Genomic DNA, 21237 nt, shown 5'->3' with positions numbered 1-21237 from the left:
CTCCCTCCCTCCTCACGAGGGAGCGCCGATTGGTTGATACGGTTTACGAGCCAGCAAGGGTGTGTGCGCGGGCGTGTGCCCCGTGAACGCACCACCACATGCTGAGCAACCCTAAACGTATCACTGTTAGCGCAGCTGCGGGCAACTGCTCCAAAACTGAAACGCGGTTTCACTGTATGTGACTGAAGGTGGTTACGTTTGTCGTTATGTGTAATCTGAGCGCTATCTGTGACACCAGAAAACGTGGTGAGTCAATAAGTCGTCCACTTTCTCGTGCTCTGATTAAAAAAGCTCAGAGCCAGACGGATATCATTTCACTCATATACACGCGCAACACTTCCGGCTACTGCTTTATGTCAAAAGCCCTTCACCTTGCTCAAGGGCAGATAAGATAGTAGTTTCCGCAGTGAGCTGGAAGTGGTTAACCCAAAGAAATTTGTTTCTATTTAATTAAACCGTGAGCTAAAGGCTGCTGGACTACTTTCCATAAACATGCCTTACTTTCCACTACAGTTGTGGGAAGACAGCCTAACTACAGGCTGAGGCAAAAATTAAACTAAAATGGATAGCTTTTTTTTCATTATCTAGGTGACTTTTTAAACCAATGCTTGCTTGGACTTCTTTTTCTTATGTTACGATATCTCAAGGATTAAATGAGTAATTGAACTTTTTTCCACTGACAAAAAGGGGAATTCCACTGGTCTGGCCTACAGAGCAAAGTAGGTTGCTCTTAAAAGTTGTTAAGAATAAAAGCTTGCATCACACACATCTCCTGGTTTAAACCATTTAAAAAACCGTTACTTTTCAAAGCCAGTGTTCCAAAGTGCTTCCTAGAAACACCTAATAAAAGACAAAGGTCAAATGAAACGTCAAAATTAGAAAAAGACACATTTGTGATTCCAAATTCTAGTGAATAACCTAAAATTGACAAAAAAAATATAATTGTTAAAAAATAAGATGGAATTTAGCTTCATATATATGATCCTCGAGCTCTGGGAGTTTGAGGGTCCTGCGCAGTATCTTAGCCATTATTAGCACTGCACTGTTCTTGACTGAGACCTCTGATGTTGGTGATGTAGCTTGCCATCAACAGTGTGTGAATGTGTGTGTGTGAATGGGTGGATGACTGGATGTGTAAAGCGCTTTGGGGCCCTTAGGGACTAGTAAAGCGCTATACAAATACAGACCATTTACCATTTACCATGTTGTGCTTTGAATTTCCTGAAACCACTTTTCCAGTTTTGGGGTTAAAGGTCCTAATGCTCCTTGTACCACTGGGATCACATTGAAATTTTCCTTCCATATCTGCTCCAACTGTTCCTTCAGTCTAATTTGGTGAAGCAGCTGAAAGTGATTAACAGCCCACTCTGCTACATCAACATCCCTGATGTTTAACTGACTTATGCTTCACTCGAATTAAAAAGTGCCTCCTTTTTTTTTTTTTGAGCAGTAAATATATATTTATATATACATAAATATACATATACATTATTTAAAAAAAAGTAAACTAAAATTTTATGAAAAAAACCTTATGGAGTTAGCAAAATGAGGAAACAATGAATCAGGATGAGTAGTTTTTGTCTTTTGGGCCACACATCATTCATCCAATTCTCTGTATCTCTGTAAAGGGGATGTTCACAGTCAGACGAGTGATGCAAACTCAGTGACACCATGCCATATTGAAAAAAAAATTACAAGGAAAACAATGAATGGCTCAAGGCTGGCTCAGACACTCAGGTTATTCCATTTATCAGCCTTGTGTCCATATGGTGAGACTTTAATCCAATAATTCCGATTACTGAAGAAGGCACACATTCCCCCTGAAAGCTTTCACAGAGTTCTGACAGTCCTCTGGTGTATGCTCCTCAATGATAATCTCATGGTTATCTGAGTCGGTTCCAGCATTTATTCCAGTGTGTTCATGAACCCAGATTTTTCTCTTTGTATACAAAGCCCATTTTACATATCATCACATGTTCCCGTTTCCTTTACCGGCAGTGATGAGATCAGTTTGAGATACCTCTGCTTTTACTAGAGACGGTCTAGCATAGGCCTCTTTTATCAGAAATGGCTATTATTTTCTTGGTAGTTGTGCTCCATATGTTTGTGTACATAACAACAAATTAGCAATACAGTGCTGTAATAACACAAACCACCAGCTGGTCTATTTGCTTTTTGGAGATGTTTTTTCGCTACTGCAGTTTTCCTGCCAACACATTTGAGGCTGGGCAGTGGAATGAATTATTGATGTCTGACTGCTTTCAACTTTAGCAATAGCTCAAATTCACCTGATATAAATTGAGGTCCATCATCTGTCACTATCCCTTTGGGCATTTGTTTTGCTGGCTGCGGTGCTCTGCATTTGAATAACGTCAGGCCAGCGTGTATATCCATCCATAACAGGCATCTGTTTAACATCCCTTGAAAATTGAAGGTGTGTCCTCTCCCAGATGCAGAAATCACAGTCTGTGAAATGCGTTTTCTATACGTTGCTGCATATTACACAGATTCTGCTGCTTTTCAATTACCGTATCAAGTGTACACCGCCATAGAAGGCCTTTGGAGAGCGCATTCATTCACTCCCACAGTGGCTGAAATCTATCTGTTAAAAAAAACCTGCCAGGTGTATTTTATAGGATGACCCTAAAACTCCTGAGAACACAGTTTTCATGTGAGGTCAAATCGAAGTTTCACAAATGCAAGCATCCTCTGCTGTGTATACTTTGATTTTTCAGACGACATATGCTGTGCAAAGTCTTTTTGGGTTTCTTCTGCTTTTCATATGCAGAGGTAGGAATGCAAGGCACCAAGAGCGCTGTGTTTGGTTTAGGAAATCTGTGATCTGCTAATGGAAGTCAGGATAACGCATCAGGATTTCCGTGCTGTTCACTTGTTTTATACTAAATCTCACAGGCACAATAAATCCAGCTAAAATCAGGAGCATTTATCACATGACGCTAACGACTCCCAGTCTCTGCAGTAATCCTGTCATGGGGTTATTGGAGTGGCAAAATTAGACATGGACTCACTATAGTGACTGATCAAATGGAGAACTGAATGTAGTTTACTAGTAACAGCTATTAGTGGTGGTAGTGGGTGCTGCCGCTTTGGGATCATGTGAATTCCCTTTGCGCCAGTGACATTTCTCAAGTATGACACACTGTGTTATTGGGTGAAAGTATATTCCCTCTGTAAGCATTAGTTTTAGGCTTTTAAGCACTTCTTTAAGGTTATAGGATTTCTGTGTCCTGCCCCACAATTACAATGTTTTCCAAATACTGAATTAAACCAGCTTTGAAATACAAACTGCTCTTTATTGCAGTCTGTTTACATGATACACCCCCTTATGAATTATAAGGCCAAGTAGTCCTGAGAGCTGTCTTGTAACTTTACATATTGATAAAGAGTGGTCATTTTTCATCACTCCCTGGTTTTTGTGATTTGATCATGTGCATATGTTAAGGTCAATCAGTAACCCTGTCAGTCTGATACATCTAATGGTTGCTTAGACATATATATATGTTGTTGTTTTTTTGGCCTAATCTGTAATTCATTGGTGTAATTACCCTGTAAGCCTGTATTTGTCGTAACTTGCTTCCTTCCAGAGCGTGGTTGGAAAAAATCAGACCTCCAGGCAATACATGTATTGCTTTGATCCCTGTTACTTTCATTAAATGGGTTAAAATGCTTCAGGTATTTCTCGTGTACAGCCTCTCCTGCAAACGCTCTTGTGCTAACCTGTTTACCAGAGATAGATGACGTTTGACTTCTCTTCTTCATTCGCTTTGATACAAGAAAATCTAGTGTTTCTGTAGGACCCAAAAATAACTAAAAATAATATGACATGGTTTCAAACTGTGTAATATACTAAATACCAAAATATGTATTAACCTAAAAATGTTTTGTCACATAGAGTGACTAACACATACTTGTTTCCTGTTAGATCATCATGATCTTAATAGCAAGGAAGGTTAGAGCCTTCCTATCCCCATTATATATCAGTAATATGGTCGGTGTTGTGACATGCTGATGCATTCAGATATTTTCATGGTTGTTGCTGAGTCATAATACTCCTATACTCCATAATAATTGTAGTATGTGGGGCAATAGCTTTTCTTTTTGCTTCTGATGTGGGCCACAGCAGCACCACTGCATTAGACACACTTTTCAGACACAGTAATCTGATTGCTAAAGCTTTTTGCAGCATAGTTATTTCCTCACGGTGTGACACTCAACACACTTGCATATTTCTTTCCCCATTTCTTGGTGATTTTGAAAGTGTTTTGTCCAACCAGTCAGCATTTGGAGAACTAGAGTACATTTCACATTTGACATTAACCACACCAGGTATTCGCTTTTATGCAGGTCTGCATTGTTATACTCTGCTTTGCAACAATGCTCCAAGTTCATACTCATAAAAATGCAGTAGACTTTAGCCCCAAATATACTAAAGTACAGGACGGAGTAGATGTGTTGAAGCACCCTAAAATTATCATTAATTCATATAAATACGACTTTTTCTCAGCAACAGCTCTTCTCTGGGGACCTCGGATTATGGATTTTGGATGTGAAGTCAGATGTTTGTTTTAGTTGCTCCATGGGTGAGAGATACTGGAGGAAACAGTGATTACTGTATATCTCTCTGTTTCTCTGTGAGATTTGAAAACTTCCATCAACTGTAAATCAGAGTGTAAATAACAGTTTCATGAGAACATCCACATTTGGTTTATTAATGATAAAAACCCATGAAAAGATGCTGTGCCCATTCTGATGATATTGGAAGGAGGCTTCCACTTCACTGAATGACTTCCCCTGGGCCACATGCTGAGACCTTTAAAATAGAAAATGGAACTATACCAAATCTCCTCCCTGAGTGTAGAAGTTCAAATACATCATATAGAGGATGTAGACAACAATAAAAGCCTTTGAAGTTGCTTATTTGAGGAAAATGGAAATACTTCCACTGATCTAACCTACCACTTTATATGTGATGCATTTTTTGTACCAGAGGAAGCTTCTGTAATCAAGTTATATTAGGAAGTGCAGTCAGCCTTCTCAGTATTATAGTCTTAATGTGGGTGTGGCTTTTTAAGTATTACTGCACTTTAGTTGCATTTACTTTAAAGAGGAAGCCATAACATGATTGGAGTGAAATTCTCAAGCACATGTCTGCCCTTTTAGGCTCTCTCTGGGCGAATCATCTTGAGGTGTTTTTGTGTGTGGTGGGGTGGTTAAGCTGAAGTCTTTAGGCTGTGTTTATTGTGTGTTTATTGATTCATAAAAGCAGTTTCTTGAATTTGTAATAACTAGAAATTAAAGTCGCAGACATCTTAGTAAGTGTAATTTAGTATGGTGTAACGTAAATGTTAAAAGTTTTGTTGCTGTGCAATTGTTCTTTTACTGGCTCTCCCACATTATGAAATGAGAAATAGTTTTTTTATACTGAAAATTGTGCCTGGCAGTTTAAACAATAAAAAGTTGTATTTAGCTAATCTATAAGCTGAAATTTGCTTTTGCCCTTGTGAACTATTTTCATATTATCACTTGATGCATTGTTATAATAAAGTGCTCGTACCATTCAATAGTGTTTGAGAAGGGCTCAGAGTACAGCTGCTACTCCTCCATATCAAAAGGAGCAAGTTGAGTTGGATCGGGCATCTGTCTAGGATGCTTTCTGGGCACCTCCTGGGTGGGGTGTTCTGAGCATGTCCACACAGGAGGAGGCTTTGTGGTAGATCCAGGACCAGCTGGAGAGATTATATTTTTTGGCTGGCCTGTGAACACCTCGGTGTTCCCCTGAATAAGCTGGAAGAGGTGGCTGTGAAGAGGGATGTCTGGATTTCTCTGCTGAGGATGCTGGAAATTGCAACATTTGTGCTTTCCACAAAGAATTCAAACTGATTTGTCTGACCACAGAACAATTTTCCACTTAGCCTCACTGCATTTTAAATGGGCTTTGACCAAAGAAGGTGACCGAATTGGTCTGGATCACATTGACTGGTGGCTTCTTCTTTGCATGTCTTTAATGTGAAAACTCATTATCACAGACTCTTGCAGACCTTTCCATCGCTCTGGTTTTCTCTCTCACAGAAGTAAATCTGCAGTCTTACTATCTTGCTTTTGTACTGAGACACTTTGCTTAGCCTTGAAAGGCACATGCCTTTGCCATTATCCATTATTCGTCTGCAACTTTGTAAATCCACAGGGTGTGTTGTCATTCAGGAATAAGCGCTTTGAGAATGCAAATAACATGCCTGGAAAACAGGTCCAAATGCAAACACAGTCATAATATACATACAACTTCAAAGGAGAACCCTACTGAAGAATACAAATCCAGAGCCCTTTTCATGTGTTGGCCTAATTTTATAAATAGGCATTAGGAAATATATCCATTGTCTTATATTGGCCTCCTGTGGTTTTCATTGTATAGGCTACAACGTGATGAAAGTCTTAGAACCAGCTATGTTTAAACATCAAGCATGTAACACATAACAGGAAAACGCATCGGCAGAACCCTCAGCTGTAATAGCATGCTCCCCCTTTTGAAATGCCACTGTACATAGAAACATTGACAGACATAACAGGATATATAGATTTACAGTTTAACAACAACAGGAAGACAATGTCAAGTTTATTAGACAGTAGTTACATAAACATGTCAATGTTTGAAGAAACTTAACGGTTTATTAGTCACATTGACATTTAGGAAGTGTGAAAACAATTACTTTTGCTTGAGACTTTCTTTACTTTTCTCTTCTGGGAGACGTTGAAAAAAACAACAGAAATGTATGAAAAAAGCAGCATGTTTCTTATATGTATACAGCGAGAGGCTGGAGGAATGTAGAAACATCCCTCCCACTCAAACAAACAAATTTCTGTGTTAATCATTCATTTAATTAGCTGTTATCATCTGATGCAAGAAGCAGATTCTTTCTCTCTGAAACAGCCGCAGCTGGACGTGTGGGTACTAATGCAATCATAGCTCGCTAATCATGAAGCTATACAGAAGCTGTCCATTGTGTAAAAGGTCAGCCTCCTAGCTAAAACCCTGCGAGAAGTTATTTACTTTTACGAAAGGAATTCAAAACTTTTGAAAAAGATTTATACTTTTAAGGGTTTAAAAAAGATCACATATCAATTAAAGGAAATGAGAATCTTTTTACTAGTTTGAATGAATATATATGATTTTAATAAATGAACGTATTAAATTAATACATTTTTATAAATTCAAATTAATTGCATATCACTTTCATTTACATTTTCAATCACGACCAGTGTTGGGCAAGTTACTTTGAAAAAGTAATTAATTATAGTTACTAGTTACTTCTTCAAAAAACAAATGAGTTAGTAACTGAGTTACAAGATTTTAAAAGTAATTAATTACTTGAAAAGTAACTATTGCATTACTTTAAAAAAAATGTTTAACCCTCTGGGGTCCAGGGTATAATTGGCCATTTTTAACTACTTTTGATTAAACCTCTACATTTCACCTTTAAAAACTATTTACTTTGCCTTGTTTGGTGTCATTCTTTTCAGCACAACCTCACATGTCTGAATTTACAGTTATGTTTTCATTTTGACATACTGTATTAACACAATTGATCTTAAATCAGACAAAAAACATAAAATCCGAGTAGAAAAAGTTATATTTTTTTACTGTAACAGCCACAAACATGTTTAATGAATCATATTTCATAACTTTAAATGCAAATATAAATTGTCAATTTTAAAATCATATGCACAAGCTTTGCAAACAACAAAGTTATTTGCAGCCATTTACCTTTTACCCCTTTTTAAATAACCATTTCAAACTATTTACAGAACAGTCAGCTGTTCTGCATCAATAAGATGCCACACAAAATATTTGTGCCACTCCAAAAATTTCTGTCCACTATAAAGGAGAACATCACAGCCTGATGCCTGCAGGTCTGACAGCAGCAGGTGTATCACTCATGTTTTCTACCTGGAGACAGCAGCAGTTACCTCATTGTTCTGACACACAACACGAAACTAGTCACAACACTAGGGCTGGACCATATCATACCGTTCACGGTAATACCGGTACAATGTTAGGCAACGATAAGAAAATGAAATATCGCGATAGAATATGGGTAAAAGGTGCATGCACACAGTGCCTTTGTTTTCATACGCACATGGCCGAAAAAGCATGGCGGCAATGGAGAATGAGAAGGGAGAAAGCGGATCGTTGAGTGAAACGGATGAACCAGAATAGGTTTGTAAAAATGGTGCCACTTCAGTGATGTGGAACTGGTTTGGTGTTTGTCCGTCAGATACCCACCAAAGCACTTTTTTTTTGTAGAACATGCAAGCGGGCCGTCGTTATTGCCGTTATTCCCGTTATTCCCATCACTGATTGCGACCCCCCTTTTTTTTGTTGTAGAAGCTAACATTTTTTTAAAAAGTTCATGTGAAAATTGAGTGCTCTGTAGGCACACCGTCCACCTCCTCTGACATGCATAGCTTCTCCCTTAATTCCCATGGGGTTGCCATAACAGATGGATCCATCTGTGTTCTGACTTGGTACAGATTTTACACCGCATGCCCTTCTTGATGCAGCCCAACCCTTTACCCAGCCTTGGAACCACTACTAGGTGTACTGTAGCTTGTGATGGCCTGTTGTCGTGCAGTTTTCTTGATATTTTGTTTTGAAATGTAAACCCTGCTTCATTCAAAATAAAGTTCTGCCTCTGATCACAATGGTAGCACAGTATAATTAGCAAAGGCAATTTAGTTTTATAGGAATGGGATTTCTGGAAGGCAGGAAATGTGGCCTTGAGTAACATTTAGTTGTTAAGCAATCTCAATTGTGTTTGACTTTTAGTTCTTGTATTAACATGCTCTTATGAACAAAAGCCACTTTAGCTACACAGAGTCTGTGTGCTCAGAAGAGCTCAAACATCTGTATTTCTTTCTACTCCGGTGCCCAGATATCTGCGGTTCCTCCCACCTGCTTCTCAACCTGACCTTTCCCCCTTTTCCCAGCAGCTGAAAAAGTGGGTGGGTAGCAGCACCAGATGTCAGCTCTCCCATTGCACAGCTCTTTGATCTTAGAGATATCCAACTCTAAAGAGCTCTCGTTAGTGAGGGGGATCAGAGACTCTGTGATAATGTTTTGATAATTATATCAGGTCTTCTTACTAAGAGAAGTAGGAGTACACCTTATTATATTGTACGATCTCAAAAAAGCAGCTATGATTTATGACTGAGGGCTTTGAATAGACAGATGTCATCTTATACCCTTGAGGCCCCCAGGTCCTCTGGTCTGATGACTGGTTGTTTAAAAGAAAGAACATGACCATTTCTTTTTAAGCTTTGATTTCAGTTGGATTCCCTGTTGGCCTTCGAACTGCTGATTGTGTTGTTTAACAAAAACATGCTATCTCAGTCTATTTTGCATTACTTTAACTATGTAAGTATGTAGTGGTTTCATTTACTCATATTAGTTGAGTTGTGCAACAATATTTTAGCTGTTCATTGCAATTTATATTGCGCTCTTGTACAGCTGTTTTTTTTTTTTGCACACAGACCATACTGTTTTCCATAGGAGGGAACTCTGGGCTCTCTAACATGATTTTTTATTTTTTATTTTAATTATTTTACAATGACAATGTGCAAAGTTGTTGACCCTACCTGTGGATCCCCACGTGACTCCACTCATTCCCACTGCAATTGTCATTTATAATTCTGTTTAAGAGGTGTAGCGCCGCTGGAGAGCAAGGGAGCAATGACTTTCCAAGAAAGGACATAAATTACTCATGCTCAGCCTTTCCTTTCCTGCGCTGCACCACTGCAACCTGGTAAAGTCACCCAGCTACAATGTAGGCAACAGTAAATAGTTGCCATGGCTCCCCCCCCCCCCCCCCCCCCCTTGATCCAGAATTTGTATTGTTTCACTTCAAGGTCCAGCTGTGTGCTCAGATTTGTTGACGTTCTCACAGCACCCAAACCTGTTAATTTAAGCCCACAGAACTGCTGAACATCAAGGTGCTATGCCGATGTATCCATCGTGTTCTCATCAAATACAGTCATTACAATTACATGTTAAGGTGAGTCAGGGGAGGTAATGAGTTTCTTGTTGCTGATGACTTTATTACTAACAACTGTTATATTGCAGGCCGTGCTTTAGCTTAGATGTTAACACAGCATTCTTTTACTGCTTATGTTTCTGCAAAGTTCAAATGTTACTTCTCAATAACTTTAGAACGAGTGACGTTGGATTTACAAATGAATACCATAGGTGTGTCTGCTGGGCTGAAGAGTAGCACTGGCAGTAGCCAGTTTTTTTTTTAAATGTTGCTTTAGCCTAGCCAAACCTATCTCGATCTGTGTGGAAAATAACTGATCTGAAACACACCAGTAAGTCCACCTCTGAATGGCTAAAATAATAAAAGTTAGGGTTTTGGAGTGATCTAGCCAAAGTCCAGGCTTAAATCTGATTGAGATGCTTTGGCAGGACCTTAAACAGGCCGTTCAACCTCTGAAACCCTCCGGTGTGGCTGAATTAAAATGTTTCTGCAAAGAGGAATGGGCCAAAATTCTTCCACAAAGATGTGAAAGAGTCTTTGCCAGTCATCACAAATGCGTAATTGCAGGTCTTGCTGCCATGTAAGCCTGCCAAAAGCATATCATATGCATTTACATCTTGGCTATGGCACGATTACAGGAAACAATATTGCCACAAACTCCCTGCTGTTATTTAATTTTCTTATGACTACAACTCTGCCTCATCAAACAGGCCAGAGTAAAATCTAAATTGCATTGGTTTGAAAAACAATCCGTGTACTCTGGATGATTAAGCCTGTATGTTTGGTGGCACGGTTACAATGAATAAAACATGCTCATTCTTCCAATTCCTTTTCCGCTGAAGGCGCCTTCTCTCTTTCACACATCATCGCTGTCACTTCTCATTGTGTTCCGACTTTGGGAAAAGATCTCAAACAGGACAGTCAAAACATCTGAAATCAATTTTTTGTCTGTCTTGGGGGGAAAGAAAAACTTGGTGGCCTTGCTCTTCCTGTACTGATTAAGGCAGAACTCCAACACAGTGACACTTTCTCAAGGAAAAGATGTTCAAGGCAACACTTTCTGAATAAGGTTTTGTCAGTGAAATGATCCAGAGTTTATTTTAACATTATTTATCTTGGCATACAAGTAGTTTGAGTTTACTATCCAAGAACCTGTCAAGATGTACTGACCAAAAAAATTAACCGTGAACCATTTAGATTTAAAAAAAAAAAAAAAAGTAATATATGAAAGGTAACTTTATGAGCCTCATATTTTTTGGAAAAAATAACTCGTGGCCCTTCGCGTGTGCCTCACACCTTTTATAATTTGAATTTTTTCCTTTTTTCCAGTTAACCGAAGGAATTTTCCAAGCATCACCTCCGTTCAACTTTGAGATCCTTACCGTCCACTGCACAGGATGTATCGTGTCCTTGGACATAGCATGCGTGTTTATCTCATTTCCCAATGTTTTTCCGCGCAGTTTGAGGATACAGAGTAGGAAATATCGAAGGACTATAGAACACGCCACCCAACACAAACAAAGGAGTAACAGGTTGATGCAATACCCTGTTACATTTTTAAATGAGATTTAAGGTGGGGGGGGGGGGGGGGGGGGGGGTGTCCCTTTAAAAATAATGACATTCACTGACACATGTTGTATTTTGTTTCTGAATTTATCACTTTGTATTTAGTTACTGATATTTTCTCCAGATGACCTTTCCCTCAATTTGGCTGAGATGATACAGAGGAACCCGAAAATAGCTGGAACTATTGTTACATTCTGTCTGCATTTCTGTCTGCGTGTGTTACAGCATGTTCTTTGTATGATTTATTACCAATTGTTTTTTTCACAGCTTAAAATAACTAGATTTTTATCTGAACTGCCATCGGCTTACATAATAGCAATCATAGGAGCAATAAAGTTAGCATGTTCTCTGTGAAGTGCAGGTTGTCTAACACACACACACACACACCCACACACACACGCACGCACACACGCACGCACACACGCACACATCTTAAACAGCAAGTTTGTTATTATAAAAACAAATTTTTATTGAGTTGTGCTTGTCTGCCAGGTACTAGTTCAGGAAGCACACACAGTATGAGTGTTTTTTTTTTAATAACATCATAAAGAACAACACAAAAACAACACAAACACAAATGTCATTAAATGCAGTGCAATAAAACTATCACAAATCTGTGGATGTTGATACGTGCCTATATGTGGAAGCTGCCAAATAAGGCCAAATGAGTGAACACAATGTCTCAATGGAAAAGTCTATTTTAGAGAGTTGTTGTCCAGACAGTGCTTACAAACATATGGTTGCATGACTGATGGGGACACCTATCCTGTGCTCTTCGCCAAGGTCGTAGACAGGGGATTTCTTCAAAGATGATGAAACAAATGAAAACAATAGATAGGCGCATTTACTTAACAGGAACAGAGCTCTGTGCAAAATATGTAATATTCACGTAAAAGTATATGTATTTGTTTCTTCTCTAAAAGGCAAAAATATGTACTGAATCAGGCAGTATTTTACCACAGCAGTTTCTTGTGAATAGCAATGTTATACATTTTATCAGCTTTTAATTTTTTTTTTTTTAATTACTAAGTTAAAGTAAATGATTATGGTACAGCGGGCAACTCTATGAATTGGCATCAGGAACAGTTTCTTAAGATAAAGTAAAAATTCATCATTTGATAAAGACATTACTGATTCAGCCTCAAGTCATAGATGCAGGTTAGAAGGTCTACAGACTGTACACAGACAGAAGCTCCTCTGCTAGAGGAATATTAGCAGTATTAATAAAAATGTGTTATTTCGCTTTTTTAAAATGCCAACACACTGTGAATTCATTTTTACACAGCAGGACACAACTGACTCAGTGTGTGAGCTGTATTTCTTAATACACAGCTGTAGCCAAAGGTGACTTTTCTTCTGTCAGTTACAGTGCATTTCCTATGTTTATGACAAATTTTACATTTAAATTAAGGTTCATGTTTTTTGCTGTGGATGGCTGAAGCTAGATGTGCCTGCAAAATGTCAGGTTCTGTCTTATGTTTTTTTTAAAGTAAGTACAGGTGTTATTTCAGTACAGTGACCCTTTATTTATACATGTTAATCATTAGCTTTCTTTGCTGCTCACTGTGCTTTCAGGACCTTTTTATCGCTATGTGCACACCTGTATCCGTTAAACAGAAAACGCTGAATGACAGTTGAGTTTGTGCTCTGAGCATTAAATTTTGTAAATGCTTCTTGTGTCTGTCTCTTCAAGATTTCCCCCAAAGATTTTACAAACTACAGCCACAAAGTGCTAAAAAAGAGATAACATAATTAGCAAATAATGCACATAGTTAATACTGGGCCACAACTTTACTGATAAATAAGTTGTTTATAGCTCTGATCAAATAACCAGAGTGACCTTTGGAGGAATTATCTGGAAGTCACATAGAGCCGCGACTGGTCCATCCTTGGTTTCCTTCTCTCGTGCTAGTATTTGTTGATGTGTCTCCCTCTCTCTCAAACAGAAATCTAAACAGAGAGAAAACCAGAGACTCACCGACATCCTGGAATTGTCTTGGCATCCGATCTCTTTTACGGCAGCAAGGAAAAAATATATTACTGTCTTAACATGCAGGTAAGCCAACTCTGAACCTATTGTTTTGTGCACATATGATCATTTTGTAAAACAAAACTAATGGGATCATAAATCATTGCAAATGTCAGAAAACCCTCGATGGCCCTTCATACCATTAATTCAGGCCACAGACAGAGCAGGTAAACAATACATTTCTAAATCTAACCTCCAGTTTCCAGTACTTCTGACATCATGTTACAGTAAATTAGCACAAAATTCCAACTCTCATCGGACACGCAAACACTAAAATAGTAGTTTTTGCTTTTTTTTGGCTTTTGTTTTGTTCTCCAACCCTTGTTTATGTGCTGGCCGCTTAAATTGACACCAAGTGACCAAAGTTTTCACAATCCAGGCCTTATCATTTATAAGGAGGTCTTACTTGAAAATGACTAAGTACGTAGCATTTTAAACATATAAGATAAATGCATTCCTATAGACTCATCTGCTGGCTATTATTAGATTTATTGCACATGCTCTCCCTCTCCCTTCAGTCTTCCTCGGTGCAAAGTCCGTGTTGACAGTAACCATCACGCGGCAGTAATTGCATTTGTGTGTTTGTGCAACGAATAAAGATCCTTGCCTTTATCGACTTTTGTCATGCACTATGCTCAAACTCACAGATCCCTGATTTCTACTGTTGAGCTAAAATATAGACTAAGAATAGGTTTTAAGTTTGAAGCAACATCAAACAGGAACTTCAAATCCAGTGAAATAGACTTGTTTTTGTTTTTTTTAGAGCTAAACAGGAAATATAACTAATTGCAAGTATAGATTTGAAGAGCTAATATAAAAGTAACAAGGAAAACAAAAATGTTCTTTGTTCAATTTTAATATATATTACTTATGCATATATTATAAGCTATTACTAGTATTAATAAATATAGACTAATGCTATTTTTTTTAAACAACAGGTACTTTTTAGGAACAGCAGAACCAATAAATTACATACTTGACACGTATGCACCGATACCGATACTGGTATTGGGGCCGATACTGTAAAATGTGTGTGTACTCATACTCGTAAAAGTTAACCGATACCATGAACCGATACCAACTTATTTCATTTATCAGAGGGTGGCTGGTCATTTCTGTTGTAATTTTTTAGATTGTGTATTCTGCACAGACTTATTCTGCCTAAGTCTGTGCAGAATACCGCACAGACTTAGGCGAGTGAGGCTGGCGGCTCCAGATAAAAAAGAGAAACTGGAGGCTGCTGTAGCTAGGCTAAACAAAATGTCAGCAGTGTGGACCAGAACAGCCAACTTAAACTCAGGCTTTGGAAAAGCAACAAAAAATCCACGGGCAGTTAAAATAACAGAGGCTCTGACTCATTTTATCGCTCTGGATGACAGCCACTGTCGGTCGTGGAAAACATAGGATTGCACCGTCTTCTCAGCATACTCGAGCCGCGATATAAAGTTCCCAGCCGCCCATACATCAGGGAGATAATGGTGCTAAAACTTTCTGAAGAGGTAAAGACAAGCAGTGTGTGCGCGCGATGTCAGTCCTCAGTTTAACGGCGCAGTGGATTGACGAGGAGTTTGTTTGTTTGTTTGTGGTCATTTTTATTAAGATTTTATTTTTTATCGGCAGAGAATAAAATAAGATCTGTCTTCCAATTCAATGCACTTGTGTGTCTGTGTGTGGTAGAAGTATCGGTTTTTGTACTCTGTATCGGCAAGTACTCAGATCCAAGTCTCGGTATCGTATTGGTTTGAAAAAAGATCAAGCTTTGAGATCAAAGCTTAGCCTTTTCTTTACAGACCCTGTTTCTGTAGCGCTGAGGCGCTGGCTTGATGAAACAGGAAAAGGAATTCCTCAAACTGTCTCCAAAAAATAGACACATTGAATAAATCAAGTATATATTTTTTTTGATGTGCTTTTTTCCCACTACTCTCACATTCAACCATCTGAAGATTAGGTCCTAATCTTCACTTTGGCACATTGCCAAGTCTCTGTATCCTGTTTGTCTTATCATTCGTCTTCAAACGTGGTCGTGAAAAACATTTAGCCCTCTGAGCATACTCTATCTTTAAAGGGGCCTGCGCTGCCCTCTCTCTCTGCATGTGTCCAAATGCTTATGCCCATGCACGTATTGGCGTGTGGGGATATAATCAAATCAGAGATAACTAAACAACAACAACAAGAAGCTCAACTGAAACCTGCTAAATAAAGAAAAAAGAAAAGAAATACATGCACAGATTAGAACTTCCTTCTCTGCGTTTCTTGTTTCAGATTGATGCGCTTCCTTGTTGTCTCATCTATCTGTCAGCAGGTGTCAGCGCTTTCAGAAATGCTGTCATCCCTTCATCTCCACAGAATGACAGTGGGATAGTTTTTGCTCTGTGCACACAGGAGTACTTCAAAAAAACACCTGAAACACAAATACTGAAAAGCCACATCGCTGCATGTTAATGTTGGAACTATCTGTCTATCTATGTGAACCGGAAACCATCGTTTGTGGATTATTTGTAAATTTAAAAAATCAATTACAGTACATTTCATAGTTGTACAATTCAAACCTACTGTGCTTTTAAGGTGTTTTTAGGCATGTAGATTGGCTATAAACTGTTAAAATCCATCTGAACACAGTCAAACAACAGCATATGCTGTCAAGCCTCCACCTCTAGTGATCCATGTCAAGAAGAAACTGCATTGTGCAAATGTAATTCCATTTAGTCTAGTTAGATATTAACTGGATTACTGACACTTATCTGTAAGTAATTGTGCTTGAATGCTAAGAAAAGAAGACAATTTCCTATATGTATTGAATAAAAATGGTTGCCAGCTGTTGAATGTGAAACGTGACTTTCTTTGCATCCTCAAGTGAACGCACGGCCGAGGAGGGTTTTATAGCTTAATTGGAAGTCTGGTGACTATCAATGGATACAAACACAATGTATCGGTTACATTTTTCCCTAATCTTTAATCAAAATTCTGAATTAGCAGAAATGCTTCTAGGAAAAAACGTTTCATCAAAGTTAAATTCGAAATCTCCTGCATGCTGCTTGACAGAGAGCTTTGAAACTCGCCTGCACACCTAGAGGTGTTGCAGAGATCATTTTCTGCATGAACACATGTAAAGGGACACACACACACACACACACACACACACACACACACACACACACACACACACACACACACACACACACACACACACACACACACACAAGAAACAGTTCATTCTCTTATAGTTTTTCTCCCTGGACAAAGCACTAAATCATTAGCAGTTTTGCTCCACAGTTAATCCAACACATTGTCAACACAACTTGTTTTAAATGGCTAGCCAACAGAGGGAGGCAGAGCTCTGCAGCATCACTTACTCTTCTGTCACATAATCACATCAGCTGAATCTAAACTCCAGCGTCTTGACTTGCAGGGTGGCTGACAGGGAGGCGTTCTTTGCAAAATCTGCTCCGGTTTTCACAGAATTTTTGCCAGCCCCTGAACAAAAGTCACTATTGTGCTGCGTCTGTTCACAACAAAGACAAAATGATGATGCCCGAGCTGCTGTTGAGCTGTAGTTCAAATCTACAACATTTTGCCCTGTGGGAGTGTTATTTACCTCTTTGTGTGAGGTGTGTGGGTCTGTGGCGATAATTGGATGAACATTCCTCAAGAAAGTGCAGCCAGACTATTCAGTCTTTCAAATCGAAAGAGCTGCTGTTAGCAGAATGGCCCTATTGGCAACAGTGCACCCAGGTGTGTCTATTACATGATCATTAAAAACAAAAATAAGGCATTTCAGCATTAAGGATTGTATTTTTCCCCGATAAATATTTCCATTTAAATCCACAGAAAAATTAGATAAATTGATGATTTGTGTTACTGAACCTTACAATAATTTGTCTCGCAAACAAATTCAATAATCTTAATGTTTCTTTTGAGGTAATTAAACCATGATATGTGGAAACACCCCGCGGATATCCCAAGATATCTCCATAACTCACAGAAAATCCTTGAGGCAGCTCATTGTAAGTATTCCACCCACTGAAGGATGAAATAACACACATTTGAAAATTTAAGCCTCCCGGTGACTGAACAGAATTCATGTCTCTGCTCGCTGCTGGCCTGACCTGTAATGCAGATTATGCTGTTTATTAAAATCATGTTTGTGGCCCCTTCATAGCATACGAAAAAGCAAGTCTTTTTCAGACCCAGTTTCATTAAGACATGAATCATTGGTTACAGTGGTTACTGCACTATATGGTGATAATTTATTGTTATTGTTGGAGTCACCTGTCAAAATTTGGAAGTGCCGGTTCCTCTTTCCATTACTGTATCCATGGCCGCAGCAGCTGCAGGCTCACGTGCTTCATGCTTTCTGAAATGGAAATCTGCAAAGCCTCGTTAGGGTTTGCAATGGCACTGATGAGCAGCTCAGTTATGGATGCAAAAGAGTATTATAATCCAAAAAGTACAGATTGCACAAAACATGGTTTCTTTCTCCAGGAGCAGCAATAGCCTGAATGTACAGTGCAACATCAACTTGAAGTTCTTTATTTTGACTTGTTTTCATTGATTGCAGCACAAACTCTCAATCAGAGATCTTATTCACATTATTTCTCTTTGGCTTTCCTTATTTGAAGCTTTACTTTTGTGCCGCAGATAACCCTGCTTGAGTTTGAGATTTTGCATAACAACAAGAGATCACTTAAGTGCAATTTGTAATTAGCTACTAATGCAGCTGATAAATTTGGATTAGTGATTTTTATCTGTGTGAATGTGAATAAATGTAGGTGGTAAATGAAGGTAACATGATAACAATATTACAAGAACGGTAAATAGACGTGTAGCTGCTCTAAGGTTAAGTTTCAATTATTTGACATGAAAACAACAGAATTCAGGTTCAATGCTATGTATGCATGTTGTTAATTAGTACACAGGTGGTTGGATTGCGAATGTAGGTGCGGTGTTCAATGACAAGGTTAGATAACCCCAGAGGGAGACATTTATTAAACAAAACATGTTTTGTTCTCCCACTCTGTCTCTCCAGTGGCAGCATATCCACTCTGAAGTACCGACTGCAAAGAGTTCCGACCTGCTTCTCTTTAATCACAGATGTTTAGGCTGCAGCACAGCACCTGCACGAATAAGAAGAAAACACTATTCAGAAACCGTGCAGATTGCTGTTCTCTGTTAACTGCTGATGCACCTTCTTGGAGAAAGTCGTATTTTTCATCCCCAGGCAATAATACAAGAGCGGATGCGATATTACACAATTGGGTGAAAGGTTTTGCACTGTATAAATATGTTCACTCTTGAGTAGTAAATTAGCAACAAACTATAATCATATATTACATGGCTGCTGAATGCAAATAAATCATTTTCCTTTGAGGAATATTCCTCTTCCCCGCTCTGCTTTCTCTTTAAGAAATATTGCAGATGATATTGCAATAAAGCAGTTCCCTGAATTTTAATAAAAATTGGCATTTTTCAAATGATCCCCATAAATCTTGTCTAAACCTCATGTCTAGCTGCATCCATCTGCATTGTATAAAGGACCTTTCATTCTCTGTGTATTTGCTCTGAGAGTGAAAAATCACAGTATGTTCTGCTATATTAAGGCAGAGTCAACAAGCTTTCACATTATGGATAAAGCGGGTCTTTATCCTTCATAGTTAAGAACAAAGAACATTTCTAGCCAAACTGCAACATGCAACATGTGAATTACCGGAAAAAAGTGTTTCATTAAAATTAACAGTAATAGTTTCATTTAATACACAATATTTCCAGTGATATAAGCCTACTGAAAAGCTTTTCTAACCCTGATATTACCATCACAATAAAGAAAATAATGGAAGTTACTGTTGTGGAGATTACACTATATCACCTCTTTAAAAAACAAAACAAAAAACAAGTTGCTACAAGTTAGCATGAAATGAATGCAAAATACATGAAATAAAATATTATTTTTCTTCTTTAAAGTGCTGTTTTTACAGGAAAACGCTGGCAGCTGGGGTTACCACACAGCTGGGAAACTCACAACTGTTAAATCTACAAAAAAAAAAAAAAAAATTTCACACAACAATTGTTGTATATTCATAGAATATTTCCTGTATTTTTACATGTAATAATTGCTTATTGGGGATCCATAATTTGTAAAATTAACAGGGAAATATCAAACAAAAAACTAATTTGAACTGGTAAAACAACTGTGAAATGTGCATTTTAAATGGAGCTGCTCTGCATATTATACATAAAATCTATTACTATGCTGTATTTTCATGTTTCAATGTGTAAGTTTAAATCATAAACCTGCAAACTTCTTACTGCTATGCCTACACCTAACATGCAAAATATCACTTTTGGGAAATTTATTTTGCAGCCATCATCAATAAAACCAACTTACACAACAGTCACACAATTCAATCAAAATGCTATAAAACTGTGGAACATTCCCGCAAAGCAAGAACCATCTTCATGAAACAAGCATGTGGCAGACCCTCTACAAAAAAAGTTACATAGTAACATGTTAAAACAAAAATGACATATTGGCCCTTTCTCAATTCTCAAGTACGCGAGTACGTACTCGCGTTCTCGGGTACTCGCCGAGAACGTACGGGAGTACGGACTCGTGATTTGTACAATTGGAACACCAGTGTAGTTGATGATGTCACAGGTCAAGCTAACATCACCAGGCTGGATCGGCTGCTCCACTACCAATAAAGAATGGAATAAAATTACATATAAACGTTACTCTGTGTTTTCATTGAAAAAATAATACATAAAAAATATTTTTATTAACTACTTTACCTGCACTATAGCAAGATGTGCGCCTATATAAAGAGCCACCGGCGGGAAATAATCGCAGGAATAGTTTGTGGTATCAGTGGTTGATCTGGTCAGTAAAAAGATAAGGAAAGGAAAAGAGAAAAAAGGAAAAAATGGATCGGGTGGTTGTCGCAGTTGTTGCCGGCATTCTGTACCTTCAGGCTGAAACCGAAGCAGCGCAACTGAGAAGACGGATCCGAGAGAGAAGAGCCAGGATGAAGATGAGGGAGAGGAGACGTGCCTTGATGGCGTGCCTTCTTGACTCGGTACATTTTAAAAAAAACAATTAATAGCCTGGTGTTTCTATGCATGTACCCCTAAATCTAGAGAAAAGGTCGCATTTGCTGTGTATAAGATCATATGGTGGTAGATCAATACTACATAAAGCCTGTACAGTTTAACAAAAATATCACTGTGGAGCACTGAAACAAGCTTTACTCTCCAAAGACGAGTGAATTGTCAAGTAACTTAACAACACAAACAGGACATTTGTATGTCATGCAAATGGTCAGAAATACACACTTAAGAAAGCCATTGAAGTTCATATTGTGTTTTAATCACAAATTTAAGTAAACATGACATAACGTATACTAAAAATAACAATACATATTTCAGTAACTGTTCAATAAATATCTAAAAAACCTGAATCATATCCGTTTAAATACTGTAAGTATCGTTTTTTCTTTTTTAAAACAGGTGAAAAGCCCAGCAAAAATATATACACAAAGTAATTACAGTATCCCCATCCTTTCAATCTTCTTTACTGACCTAAAACCAGCCTTCAGACTCTCA

General features: G+C 38.2%; 1 long non-coding RNA gene across 3 annotated transcripts; it reads left to right on the top strand.

The window, feature by feature from the left end:
- The first annotated feature begins 91 nt into the window (after positions 1–91).
- LOC120747521 lies at positions 92–19965 on the top strand. Of its 3 annotated transcripts, XR_005699142.1 has the most exons (4): positions 92–246; positions 13559–13668; positions 17560–17645; positions 18668–19965. It is a non-coding gene; the product is annotated as an uncharacterized LOC120747521 (long non-coding RNA). The 3 variants fall into 3 exon arrangements; XR_005699143.1 differs by lacking the exon at positions 17560–17645; XR_005699144.1 differs by lacking the exons at positions 17560–17645; positions 18668–19965 and adding an exon at positions 15904–16782.
- Positions 19966–21237: the final 1272 nt, after the last annotated feature.

This window comes from Simochromis diagramma, unplaced genomic scaffold (assembly GCF_900408965.1).
Source record: "Simochromis diagramma unplaced genomic scaffold, fSimDia1.1 OVJJ01000596.1, whole genome shotgun sequence".
Classification (NCBI taxonomy): domain Eukaryota; kingdom Metazoa; phylum Chordata; class Actinopteri; order Cichliformes; family Cichlidae; genus Simochromis; species Simochromis diagramma.
The sequence above is the reverse complement of the archived record's forward strand: the minus strand, read 5'-3'. Positions and strand labels throughout refer to the sequence as shown.